We start from the raw sequence: 14,091 nt of genomic DNA on the forward strand, positions 1-14,091 counted from the left end.
ACCTCCTCACAGACCACTCTTGCTCCCCCTGCCTAAATGAGACCCCCCACCGGAGTAGCCCCACCCTCCCCACCCTGTGTAATTCCAGGCAGCATTTCCCTGCTTGAAATACCAGGTTTGCTTTTTGCCCATCTCCCATCAGCCACGGCAAGGCCCTGGCATCTTGTTTGCTGTTTCCCCTCCTCCCCCCAGGAGGCCTCGGGGGCCCTAGGCTGGCTGCGGAGAGGCAGGAACAGGCCCCTCCTGTCCCGCCCGGTCCCCCGCAGCCCAGAGCAGCTGCTGCATGCCGAGGGCCTCACGTGGCACATGGGCCTGGCTGGGCTGCCAAGAGAGCCAGTCTGGCTCCAGGTTAGGGAAGAGCTGCAGGCGGCGCCTGCACAATCCCCACAACTAACAGCAGGTGCTGCGGAGCCAAGCTGCCTGGGTTCAAACCCAGCTCTGCAGCGGTGTGACCTTGGGCAAGTCACTTAACTGCTCTGTGCCTCCAGATGCCCACTTGTGAAAAGTGTCGTGGAAACAGCACCTCCCTGGTGGGGCTGTCGCGAGGAGCCCCTGAGCGAGGACTTTCAGAACCCGGGCTGGCAGAAAGCAAACGCTCAGGAGTCCCTGGGAATGACAGCTGATGTTGATGAGGTGTTGATGAGGATGAGGCAGCAAACTCTCAGTAAGCCGAGCAAATGATGGGGAAATGTTGTGGCGATAAACACAGTCCATCCTCTGGGCCAGGCCCCGTCTGAAGCACCTGACACCTTGATCCCTACAAGGAGGCCTTCTCGTGAGTGCACGTTAGTCCAGCTCTTCCAGGCAGCCTCCCTGAATTGCTCCAACCCCCACACGTGAGCTTGTCCTCAACTTCCCTGTCCATCACGTGGGGCAGTGAGGCAGGAGTGGGAGAGCCCCAGCCCCACGGATCTAAAGAGCACACCCTACTGGAGCCCAGAACACAGCCCCTGTCCCGGCCCGACTGGGTGATTGAGCGAACCCAGAGAGGGGAGCCTGCGGGCGGGGGAGGGGAGTCCTGGTGGCAGCTCAGACACCCCAAGGGCTCAGATCCCAGGCTCCCTGTGCCCCAGAGGCAGCACCTCCCCCTTGGGGCTGGGGGCAGGGATTACTATCAGATAAAAGACACACGGAGCAGAAGATTAAAAACAAGTACAATTATCGGGCAGGCATCCATCCATAATTATGAATTTGATGTAATTAGGCACCCCACTAACTTCATTACTTATTTATTTACGGGATTGCTTATTTAATTTACGGGCCTCCTTCCCCGAAAAGTCATCTTAGCTAACACCCCTCGGGCGAGACAGGAGGCAGAGAAGAGGCGCCTGTCCCATCCCCACCCCCGTTCCCCACCTCCACTCCCGGCTACCGTATGTCACACTCCGGCCTGGCCCCAAAATAGCTCCTGAGACCTGGCCCGAGTGGGCAGGGTCCCGGCTGGGGACAAGGCTTGGCCGGAAGGCACAGAACCTCCTCGGGACTCCAGCCAGGGCCGCCCTGCAGAGGGGGAGCCCTGCAGAGGGGGAGCCCTGCAGAGGGGGAGCCCCGCAGAGGGGAGCCCCACAGAGGAGGCAGCCCACCAGCCACCGGTGGTGGAAACAGGAAACCCCGCCGCAGACGGAGCTAGAGGAGAAAGCCTGGGTGCTCCAGGAAGGACTTCTGCTAAGCCCTGACCTCCCAGCTTGTCTGTCTGTCTGTGAGAGGGGGCTCAGGACCTCACCGCGAGCTGACCCGCAAAGCCCACAGGCCTCTGCCCAGCCAACCCAAGAAATAAGGCAAGAGAAGGCTGTAAGAAAGCCCCCGGCTGAGCTCAACAGCCAGGACAGCCCTCAGGCGCAGCAGGAAGGAGGCGCCTCTGTAACTGACCCATTGGCGGGACTCGGAGAAATCCCCAAACCTGCGGCGGAGAGCGGGCCAGGCCAGAGCACGCACCTCGGGGCCGTCTGATCACGGACACCCAGACGTTTCAGAGTGTGCACGACAGCGGCTGGGGGTGAGCGGGGGACGGGTGAGGGCTCTTTGGGGGTGACAGGAACACTGCCCTGATGTGGCCGCTGCGACATGAACCTTCACAGTTGTCAAAAGCACACACCAGCGCCCCGGGGTGGGGGCTCTCGCTGCGGTTCACGACACTGCCATGGGGCTGATTTTATTGACGTGCCTATGTCAGCACCAGAAGCTCCAGTCCAGGGCTGGAGACTCTTTCCCTCCGTCAGGTTTGCTGGTTCCTGAGCGAGCCCTGCCCAGCCAGAGCCCCTGACCATGGGCCCTGGACGAGGCGGTCAGGGGCATCCTTCCTTGCCGGCCCGTTCGGACCGGTCACTGCGCCAGCCGCCATCGCCAGCCACCAGCGCGGTTACAACAGCGGCCTGCTTGGAGAGCCACGTAGACTAAAATGCGCCACGGCAAAAGTGCCAGCTGTGTGTGGGCCCTGGGCATACAGCAGGGGCCTCATTACTGCTGCTTCAAAGTGATGATCGGTAAGCACCACCCAGCGGGGACGGGGCTGACGAGGCTTCCTGTCCCGAGACACACCAGCCCCCCACCTGACAAGGCTCCCGCGCGGGGAGCCGCCCCCATCAGGAAGGCTGCCCGCAACCAGGGCTCCAGCTGGGCACTTGACCGGTGCCTGCTGTCCAGGACAGGACACTGCTCCTCAGCTCCACCCACCCATCCCCCAGGGGGCTGAGACAAAAGGATGGGGGCCCTGGAGGGAGGGGGTGGCCCCAAGGCGGTGAGCAGAGCTGGGGGGTGATCTGGGGACAGGGGCTGACCCCCCCAGGGCATGTCCCGGTGGAGAAGGGTGTCTCCAGACGGCTGCACATACTCGCCAGGGCAGGGCAAGGGTCACCCCCCCCCCCAGCCCACCCGTTTATGAAAGAGAAAAGATCACAATAAAGGGACAACAGGGAAGGAGCTGGGGGCCAGGGGCAGGCTCTGCCGGTCACGCGCCAGCCCCAGCGGCTCCGGCGCCCGTGAGTGATGGCTCCGCAGGCAGGCGGCAGGGAGCGCCGAGGGCGTCCCCCGGGCCCGATTACGGGGCCAGCCACAGGCAGACACGCTCAACTGTCAGCCTTCCCCGCAGCCGCCATCAGAGGCACCATTAATTGCTGTCATTTGAGGGTGGCCTGTGGGGACAGGAGGGGGCTGTGGGGAGGGGAGGGCCGGGGAGGGCGGAAGGGGGAGGCACAGCCTGCAGGGGCTGAGCATCCTGAGCTGCAAAGAGACGAGAAGCCCCCTCAGCCACCTCCTCCACCCGCCGGACACACCAGGGGCACAGCCAGTGGGGCCTGCAGGCGTGCAGGGAGGTGGGGTCCTGCCTTCGAGTCCCTTGACCTTCCCACCCACCCGTACACGCCTGACGGTTCGCCTGCCTGCGTGGGTCCCGATGGCTGCTCCCCCAGAATGCGGAAAGCTTGACTGCCCAGTCCTGCCACACGCATCCCAGCCTTCACCCCGATCTGTACCAGGCAGTGCCCCCACCTAGAAGCTGGACCCACCACCAGGCTAAACCCCCCCTGGGGAAGGCCCCACCCGAACGCAGCTCCCCAAGGGCCCACAGCACCGGACTCCGGAGCAGGCGCCCCGGTTCACACGCTCCCCGCCACGGCACACCGGACGTCACATGGCCGCCCCGTGCCTCGGTTTCCACATGCGTTGGATGGCGAGTGTCCAGCTGGTGGGGGCCGACGAGAAGCCCCCGTGCTCAGCAGGGCCCCGGGGCACGGCCGGTGCTGGGCATCTGGCCCTGTGACCTGCCCACGTCCCTGCTTATCGTCGGTTCTCGGAAATGCCTGCTCCTCCCCCGCCCCCGCGTCCGGCCCCACCAGACCTCCCAGGCAAGGAGGGTCTCGGAAAGGCCCCCCAGTCTCCAACCAGAAGCCCTGCAGCCGGGGTCCGCCCAGCACCTCTGTCTTTGGGGAGGGGTCTCCTGGGGCACCCCTGCGCCAGCAGCCCCCTCCCTGGCCCCTCCCTGGCCCCGGCTGGCCTTGTCTCGGGGCTGAGGAGCCACTAGGGTCCCACCGGGAGGCCCCTGGGAGCACTGGGCTCACTGTGGGGGCCCCTGCCCCTCCCCCGTCCGTCTGCCTCCCTCCTCCCGCAGACGTGATGGATCGCCCCAGAGGAGGAAGCTAAGTGCTTGCAGACAAAAAGCCCTTTTATCGTCCTCGGGTGGGCCACTGGCATGACGAGCAGATAACTCAGCCACGGAGGACGGCTCCCCATTAGCCGCGATGTGGATTGATGGAGGACGGAGAGGCGGAGGGGCAGCGGAAGGAGACACCCCGGGCAAGGCCGCCTTCCTTTCAACTTCAAAGGCACCGGGAAGGCCAGACAGAAAGCCCAGCTGGGCAGATCACCTTGGGGGGAACGCCACCCACATCCCCACAGCCCCCCATCTCCAAGACGCAGCGGGCTGCTGGCTGCCTTGGGGCCCTTGCCAGGGAGGCAGGAGCCCACAGCCCTGCTCTTCCCTCCTGCTTCTTGGGGGGCCCCAGAGGCTCAAGAACAAAGGACAGTCCTCACCCTAGCAAACCCCTCCACGTGACTCCCACAGACCCAGAAGAACGAGAGGCCCGGTCTGCAGCCTCAGGGCCTTTGCATGTGGCTCCCTTCTCTGCCGGGACACCCTCGCACCAGACACCCGCTCAGATGCCACCTGCTCTGGAAGGCCCACCCCGACAGCCACCACCCACACCCCGGAGCCCCTTCTCCTTCCCAGCAAACAGCACTGCACGTGCAGCCTCTGTCTCCTTCAGGAGGTAGTCGCCACTTCATCCTACCCACAGCCCTCTCGACAGTACTCGAGCACGGATGCGCTGAGCCCACGAGCCTCAACCCACCTGCAGAATGCCCCTTCACAGACGAGGAAACTGAGGCATGGAGGCCTCTCAGCAACCCGGGACCCTCCTCACCCAGGTTCTTAGAAGGCCTGGTCACTACGAAGGGGCCCCGGAACCCAGAATGCCCATCCAGGGCCTCCCAACAGGCCTCTCTGGGCCGGCCCCCTCCCATCCCTCAGCCTCAGTTTACCCCGCTGCAGAATGGGGTTGCACACGTGACCCTCTCAGGACTGCGCCCCACCCGCACCAGCTAGCGCTAGCGGGGGGACAACAGAGGTGGGTGGCCACCCCAAGGTGGGAAAGTGCAAGTCCCAACCCACATGGAAATAGAGGGTGAGGAGGGGCTCTGCTTCTCTGACCCCCGGGGGGCTGACACCCCTCGACCCGCCTGACCCGGAAGAGCCTGGGCAGTAAGTGGCAGAGCTGGGCGGCTGATGCACGCTCACTGCTGCTGAGGGGGACAGCTGTGGCCCAGCCACCCGCCAGGGCGGCTGCACTCTGACCTCCCTCCCTCCACGGGCACAGAGCAGCTGGGGCTCACCATGGCTCTGGACTCTGCACACCCCTCCAGGAGGTCCTCCACTAACACCTCACATTGCCTGTGTTTTCCCTCACTATGTCGCCAGCATCTCTGGAGACGTGACCACCTTTCCGAAGCCAGGGTCGCCAGCCCGCCCTCCCCCAAGGGGGCCCCTGTGTCTGGGGACAGAGATGAGACACAGGAAGGGAGCTGTGGGTTCAGGCCCAGTTGCCCGGCTGCTGCAAAAACACCTCAGCGACAACACGCTCACCGCCAACTCCACCGAGGTCTGATCACACCCACTTCACAGATGGGCAAACGGAGGCACCGGCGCTCCAGGCCCGCCCGAGGTCACGCAGGTCCTCAGGGCCATCCCGGCTGAGACACAACATAAAATCAAAGGCACCGAGGCCAGCCCGACCTATGCTCAAGCCACTGCCCACCGCGCTGACCCACTCCAGACTCCCCTCTCTCCTGACACCCCAAGCCCAGCTTGAACCCAAGACCAGGGTCAGCTGCAGGCACAGGCCGCCCCCACCAGCCCCCGTCTGGGTAAGGAACATGCTGGGGAGGGACCAGCCGAGCCCTGGAGGGTAATGGGGGGACGAGGGATCGAGTCCCAGCTCTTTGCTTCCAGCAGAGCAGGGAGTGATGAGCCATCATGCCTCGGTTTCCCCCTTTGTAAAATGAGGATAACCGCCCACTGAGTGCCAGCAAGCAGCACCAGGCGTGAGACTAGCCTGTTGAGCTCATTCAATTGTCCTGGGGGTCTCCCAGTTTACAATGGGGAACGAGGCGCCCTGGGAATCCAGTGGCGAGCCTCACCCCCAGCAGCCAGCTCCCTCTCCCGCTGGGCACCGCGGGGCTCACAGTCACGGGCGTCCTCTGACGGAGACCACCCAGCACCCCGAGTCTGCAGCCATCTGATGTGGACCCAGATCCAGGGGAAACCACCCACCGCCCCCGCCCACTATGCAGGCTCCATCTGAGAACCACTGCACCAGGCCGGGGCGCCTCTGGGCAAGCCTGGAGCCGAGCCCTTCACCACACCCCCAGGTGGACCCCTGTCCCCCCAGCAGCTCCCGGCCCACTTCCCACACCAGGTCCCAGCCACCCGAGTACCCACGAATTAGAGCGGACACCCCCGTCTGGGGACCTACCAGAAGCGGCCGCCAGCACCTCACGTCCTCCAAACCTGGGGAGACCTGCGGGAGAAAATGCGGGCCTCGTTAATGGACATCGAAGGCTCCCCACAGGCCGGGACAACCCCCCCAACCCATGTCCATGTGCGCCACTCTCTGGTGACGACTTACACCAGACAGTGCCCCGAAGACACTGGTGTGAGGTGTACCCCAGACCTCTACTGGACTCAGGAGAAGCAGAGTCACCTAGCTCCCCATAAACAGATAAGGGGCGCAGACGCAGCAGCCACCAGGGAGGCCACCGGCCGGGGAGCAGCTGGAGCTCAGGCCCACCGCAGCAAGAGCCTGGCCTGGCCTCTGCACAAGGCCAGGACCCCAGGACCGTACCCCACACAAACACCCCTCAGCGCCTCAGTAAGTTAGCCAGACGATCCCCTAATCCAGACGATCCCCCAGTCCAGACAATCCCCAAGTCACCTCAGCAGGCGGCCCAAGCCAGAGTGAGCAGCACTGACTGGCACAGGGGCGGGGGTCAAGAGGTCAGGCTGGGTCTCCCTGGAGGTGGGACCTGAGCCCAGGGCCCAAGGGCAGGAGCGGTGGGCCTGCGGGGCAGGAGGAACGGCAGCAGCGGGAAGACGGCCCAGCAGATGCACAGGCCTGGAGGTGAGACCAGCCCAACCAGGGCAGCTGGCAAGGGGGTGGCAGAGGAGCAGGGGGCTGCGTTCCATTTCCAGGGCAAGGCCACGGCAGGAACAGTGTGAGGCAATGCCCGTGGGGACAATCCCCAAGGGCCCCACAGAGGCAGTGACCTCTTCCCCAGGCCCCGCCCAGAACCCCGCCAGCTTGCAAATCTCTCCCGGGGTCAGAGCCAAGAGGCCAACCTCCAGGAGGCTGCTTCCAGTCCCCAGGGCCTTTCCCACCAGTCACCCAGGCCAGGGCGCCCTGACCCTGCTGGCCCTCGAGGCCTGCCAAGGCCAGGCATTTGCCTCCACCGGCTCCCCAGGCAGGTTAATAAAAGCACCCCCCGGCCCCGACATGGCACATCCTCCCTCCCGGGCCCCGGGTCCAGCGCCTCCTGGCCTCCAGCCACGCGGCCGCTGGGAGGCCCAGATTTGCCGAGTGGGAAGGAGACGGGGTATTGACGGAGCACCCACAGTGCCTGCAGGTGAGGGGCAGCAGGGATCCGGCCTGGGTGGGCCACTCACCCTGTGCCTGCTTCCATCGGCAGGCTGCGGGTGGCAGGGAGCCCCGGCGGGGTGCTGTGACAGTTAAGTGAACACAGAGCATCGCTCAGAACAGCGCCCGGCCCAGCGTGGATACTCAGCACAGTCAACACTCCCCCACATAGCTCCAAGAGACATGGGGGGCAGGGAGACTGAAGCGTGGCGGGGTCCCATCTTGAGTCTCAGCGGGAAACAAATCAAAAAAGGCAAATGCTCCCCATCACGTTCACTTCACAGCCAAGCAGACGGGGGCCCGAGTCAGACAGGTCTGTGCCCACATCTCATCCGTGCAGCTGACAGCACAGCGACTCTCCAGAGAACTCCTACACATCCCTCGAAGCCCAGCCCCACCACGCCCTCTTCCCCAGCCCCCACAAATAAGCCTTGCCTGACAGTCCAGACACACCGTGGCCCTCACTGCCACCTCACCCAACAGCTCTACTTGGCCAGCCCGACAGACACGGCGGCCCCAGGAAAACGTCTGCCTGGTCTATCACTGGGTCAAGGGCCCCCACAGCCAGCAGCACAGTGGGACCAGCAGGACGAGGCTCAGACTAGGGGAGGGTGGATAACGAGCACAGCCCAGCACACAGCAGGTCAACACTACAAGGTGCTGACAGTGGGGGACCTGGCACACAGTGGGCCCTTCCAGCTCATCGCAGGCCAGCACAGTACCCAGCACACAGTAGGTGTATCACAGGGCCTGGGGCACAGAGGGGTGAGGACCACAGCAGGTAGTGAAGGGGGTCGGGACCTGCCTGCTGCCTTTCACCCAATCCCACCCCACACCCAGACTAGCACCCCGTGCACTCTCACCCCACCGACCCTCCCACACTTACAAGCCCGCCGCAGCCCTCCTCCAGGCAGCCCTCGCTCCCCCAAACCCAGCTCCTTCAACCTGGCTGTAGCAACAACTGTGGTCAGGAGATACCTGCCTAGCAGTGAGAGGCTGGGAGGGAGCCCCAGGAGCCCGGTGGTCAGCACACGCCCTTAACCCCGGCACTGCGCTGGGCCCAGGGGCACTGCAGCCAACCCGCCCCGTGGGCAGCAGTGACTGGACTGAGGCCTCCGGAGCTGCCGCCCCTCCCTGCCCACCTCCGCGGGGGACAGACTCGGGCTCCATACACCTGGGCAGTCCCCGGCGGGTGGGTCTGCGTGCATCCCTCCCCAGGAGGGCAGAGGCTGGTGCCACGCTATCCCTGCCAGCAGATGCCCATTAAGGGCAGCCCCAGGTAGGCTGTGTTCAGGTCCCCCACCAGGCCCCGCGGCTCCAAGCCAGCACCCCCAGCTCCAGCCTTACAGCCCGCCTTCCCGGCGCCAGCCCTCTCCAAGGGCACAGGAAAGTCCCAGCCATCGCCCAGGGCCCGGGTGCACCGTGACGCCTGCTGCTTAGGGCCGCCACGTGGCCGCCACGGCAGGGGTGCAGGCCCGGCTCAGGCCAGACGCCCAGGCACCCACAGGGGACAACAGGCTCTGCAGAAGCCCTAAACCAGACACGGGGACCCCAGGATGCCGACGCCAGCCCTGAGGGGCAGACAGGCGTGACCTCGGGAAGCCGATCCTGCAGGCTGGGTCTGGCCTTTAGGCGCAGGGCACGGGACACCCAGACGGGGCAGGCCTCCCGCAGCCCTGCCCGACACCGGCCCACCCAGGTGAGCAGGTGAGCCTCCCACCCCGCCCTGGGGAGCGGCCCCGCCCTGGGGAGCACAGGCCCGGCCCTGGGGAGCGTCCAGCTGGGCCAGGGTGGGCGGCTCCAGGGCCCCTCCATCGAGAAGCCGCGGGGATATTTTATTTTCCTTCTCCAGTGACAGCTGAGGCGGCTCTCCTTGAAGCCGCGGGAGGGGATCACAGAGTTCACCAGGCTCCGATTCCCGCCGGCGGCCTGCTCGCTCCCATCCCCCCACCGTGGGGCCCGGGCAGCCACGGCAGCAGTCAGGGCAGCGATGGGAAGCCGAGCCCGGGGGGATCCCGAGAGGAAGAGGAGGCCCAGGCCCACCCCAGGGGCACACTCTCGTGCACAGGGGACACAGCCATCATGCTGGGGGTCACACTCACGCTCAAGGGGCAACACACAGTGGGAGGGAGAACTGAGGAGCAGCCCTGGCCCTCCCCACGAGACCTCCAGTCTCATGTCCGTCCGTCTGGGCGGCCAGGAGAGGCCTGCAGGGATACCTGGCAGACCCAGGGGAACCAGGGGGGCCTGGGGAAACAGTAAGAATCAAACCCCCATACCAGACTGACTGTGCCTGGCAGCAAGGGGTCACTCTCCTGACCCCATTTCACAGATGGGGAAACTGAGGCCCACGGAGGTTCAGCAGCCGGCCTGTGGTCACAGTCAGTGGGGGTTGGGAGGGTGACTGGAACCAGGCTTCTGCTCTGGGCCACGCCACCCCCCCACACACACACCCCGAAATGCACTTCTCAGAAACCTCCCACCCTGCTCCTGGCTGGGGCGTGGGGCCATCTGCAGAGACAGGAGCAATTAGGCGCCAGGAAGGAGCGGATATCGACCGTTCTAAAGGAAGGGGGGCGGCGGGGGCTCAGCGGCAGGTCGGCAGCCTGGCTCCCGGCCAAGTCCAGGCCGTGGCAGGCGGGCAGTGCAGACATGCCGGGCAGGCCTGCGGAGGCCAGAGACGGCCACACGGCGCGGAGAGGCCATCTGTCCCTCCACCTGTCAGTCACCCCGACGGGCCACAGGGCCTGGCGCACGCCCTCAGGGTTTCGCTGTGCCAGGAGCAGAGCTGAGCCCTGATGCTTGTTCACTGGTTTCGTTCTTACAACTGCCCTTTGTCCGGGTTGCGAGGACCCTCTTAGCGACCCCCCCGGGGAGGGCACAGGCAGGGCCGGAAAGCTCGCCCACAGCTGAGAGCAGGGCATCCACCTGAATCACCTGATGGGGCGCTGCCTCTGCTGGGGCCCTCACGCGGGGAACCCCAGCCGGGTGGGAGGTCGAGAGGGGGTTCTCTGGGAACGAGGCACAGGGCCCCGGAGGCAGCGGGCACGTCACAAGGCTCTGTGGGCCCATCTGTATATCTAGAACATACCAGCAGGGCTCACTGAGACGACAAGTCAGGCTCTGCCCCTGTTCGCACAAAGAAGTGCCCCAAAATGACAGCTGCCGGGCACTGGATCCTGGCGGTGGGCAGGAAAAGGAAACCACGGACCCTGTCCAGTGTCCAGCCCCGAGCTCCCCCACCCCACTCCAGGAGCGGGGTCTGGCCCATTAGCGGCCGCAGGGCAGGGGGGCTGCCTGGGAGGGCAGGGGTGCCATCGACCCAAAGAGCTATTAATTGTCCAGGTCAGGAGACTGTGGAAGAGATCTGTCCCCCTGGGCCCGGGGGGTGTTCCAGTCAGTCCCACAACCCAGGGCGGGTAGAGGGTTCCAGAGAGCTGGTCCTAGAGCCGGTGCCCTGTGCACCTCCTCTGACACCCCCAGACACAAACGGGCCCCCGCTGGCCCGCTCAGCCGCCCCTCCCCCTCCCCAGCCCCTGGCCCAGTGTAGGTCACCGGGAGGGCGCAGACCCAGGGTTCCCCCGGGGCTGCACCACCTTGGAGCTGGGCAACCCTGTGGGGCTGCTTGGCCTCTCAGCGCTGCTCCTCCTGCCAGATCCTCGCAAGGGTGGCCAAACTCAGGCCGCCAGGGTTCAAACCCGGGCTCCACCATCGTGCAAAGCCCAAGGATTCTCTGCCCCAGTTTCCCCATCTGCAAAATGGGGGGGTGCCAGGGGTACTCTGGGGAGAAATATACAGCCCAGCCCCCCCCCCAGAGACACACACACACACACACTCACACAGTCACAGAGGCAGGACAGCCCACAGGGCCTCCAAGGCGCTGCCCGCATGTCCCCGGGGAGCAAGCCTGGGCTCGGCAGGCGCAGCACCAGGTCCCCCGGCCAGCGGACTGAGTCATAGCGTGAAACTCAGCGGAAACTGAAAACAGCCCGGCTCCCCTGAGTGAACCACGCTGATTCACAGCAGGGCCCTGTGTTGGAAAATTCCTGCTTCTGGGGAGGGGGGTGGGAAACGCACTCCCAGTCACGCTCTGACTCCCCACACCCCAGGGCCCCTCAAAGTCCCCCCGACCCCCCGGCGGCCACAGCAGAGGTATTCGTGGCTGGAGGACGGGCAGGAGGAGGCCCCCACCCTCCAGCACCAGCTTCCACAGCCCCCTGGTGGATTCACCTCCGGCAACCTCAGGATTGGGACGGAGAGTGGCTTCAAGTCTGGGCCCCCTTGCTTTCTGGTTGCGTGACCCCAGCCCCCGCCAGCTGCTTCCCATCCGAGCCACTTCCTCACCTGCGAAATGGAAACTCTCGTAGAGCAGCCAGTGTACACGGGGCACTCAGTAAAGACCCCTCTTTTCAGTTCCCAAATTATGTATTCAGGTGAAATACACATGACCTCAAATTCACCGTCTAAAGTGAGTACTTCCAGGCCTCCCCGGCGGCGCGGCGGTTGAGTGCTGGCTGCAAAGCTGCCCGCAGCCTCTGCAGCGCCGGTTCCATCCCCGGCTGCCGGGCGAGGGTCCCACATGGCGCGCAGACCTCTCCTGCCGCCCGCTGCTCCCCTCAGCAGTGCACCTCGGTCCTTCTGCCTGCTCTGCTCCCCGCTCTGGCTCTGGTGAATCCTCTCACCCTCCCGCGCTTCTGACTGTGCCCAGCGCTTGTATAAATAAACAGATAAACTTTAAACATAAATAAAGTGAATACTTCCCACCCCCACCTCACTAGTCCCAAGCATTTCCATCACCCCAAAAGGAAAGGAAGCCCCTTGCCAGGAAGCAGTTTCTCCCCACACCCCGCAGCCCACAACCACAAATCTGCTTTCTGTCTCTGGCTTGACCAGAGCGGGGCTTTTCCCATAAATGGACTCATAGGTGATCTTACACGTCTGGTGCACACGGCACCGTGTTTTGGAGGTGCAGCCACACTTCATGGAGCAGCATTTTGCTCCTTTTTGTGGCTATATAGTATTCTACTAAATGAACAGGCTACTTGCATAATTTTCAATTAGAAAAATTCTGCAGTGTTAATACAGAAACACAATAGGACAAAGTACATAAATACACACAGACGTGAAATGCTTCAAAAGTTGTACAAATATGAATATAAATAACCATAATGCAATGTGACATCTGGCTGGAGAAAACACAGCAACGAGCAGGAGAAAGTGGGTCGGGGCAGCCCCAGAGCTGATATCCCTCCCTTCAGGCCTCCCCCGTCCAGGCCCAACTATGCTGAGCCAGCTTCTAGGTTTGTCCTGCTCTGCCCCGCCCGCCACGTCGTCCCCAGCCTTCCTCTGCCCTCCCGGCCCTGGACACAAGATGCCACGTTCCCAAGGCCAATGCCAGCTTCTCACACAGTTGACACTAGGGTGGGCCCACCCTTCACTGTGGGGGCTGTGCTGCCTTGGAAGCTACTGACCCATTGTGTAATGTGTAGGCTCCTCTGCACATCGCAGGATATTTACAGCAGCTCTCGGCTGCCTCAATATGCCTGTACCATCTCCCCCAGCTAGGCCCACCAGAAATGTCTGAGACACCGGGTCCTGAGTGGGCCCTAAGGGCAACATGGGAGAGTTAACCCCATCCCCATCATGGACTCCTAGGAAACTGCAGGTGGTGCCACCAGCTCTGCCCTGGGCCTGTCCACTGCTCTGGCTGGTCCCAGACGGTGGACACCACCGGAGGGCCAAGGGCCCAGCACCCGGCCTCCTCCTGCTCCAGGTCAGCACCATCTCACCGCCAAGGACACCATTCAGCCATAGGTGCAAACTTCCCACACCGTCCCACACACAGCAGTGTCACAAGACAGCAGTGGACAAGACAGCCAGCAACACAGCCTGGGGGTGGGAGCACCCACAACACACGGCCAGGGCATCGAGAGAGACGCGCCTGATGTCAACCAGCAGACGGGCTGGGCCAGCGCGGGGGGCTGTGGGGGGCAGTCGTCTGGGGATGACGTCTGAGCTGAGACTGACGGCGGCAGAGTCAGTCACGCTGGCCCCTGGGAAACAGCATTCCGGATGGGGGACAGAGCGTGCAAAGGCCAGGGGCGGGAGGCATGAGCGTGGCCCCATCGGAAGGCACTCAGGGTCTGGTTACTGCCTCTGCTTTATGAACGTGGAGAGGGTCTCAAGAGGGCCCCCTCCCCGCAGCGACCACCACGATTGCGGCAATGGCTCCCCCCACATCACTGCTGCTATGATTGCTATTTAGGGTAGGTGGGTGGGGGACAGGGTCTCCACGCCCTGTTTCTGCCTCGGAACATCTCAGAAACATGTTGGGGTACTTGGTCAGTCCCATGCCATGGAGGCCATCCTCCCCACACAATTTTCAAATGCCAGACCACTCAAGAACCTG

General features: G+C 64.0%; 1 protein-coding gene across 10 annotated transcripts in view; it reads right to left on the bottom strand.

The window, feature by feature from the left end:
* NCOR2 (nuclear receptor corepressor 2) overlaps positions 1 to 14,091 on the bottom strand; it is a 159,875-nt gene that overhangs the window by 132,155 nt on the left and 13,629 nt on the right. For 8 of the 10 annotated variants that reach the window (XM_054695425.1, XM_054695423.1, XM_054695422.1 and 5 more), the window contains exon 1: positions 6,525 to 7,705. The gene's annotated coding sequence lies outside the window, so the exon portion shown is untranslated. Of the gene's footprint in view, positions 1 to 6,524; positions 7,706 to 14,091 lie in introns of those variants that run through there. The other 2 variants (XM_054695417.1, XM_054695419.1) reach the window with 1 other exon arrangement.

Source organism: Talpa occidentalis, unplaced genomic scaffold, assembly GCF_014898055.3.
Source record: "Talpa occidentalis isolate TD23 unplaced genomic scaffold, MPIMG_talOcc4v2.1 talOcc4.14, whole genome shotgun sequence".
Taxonomy (NCBI): Eukaryota; Metazoa; Chordata; class Mammalia; order Eulipotyphla; family Talpidae; genus Talpa; species Talpa occidentalis.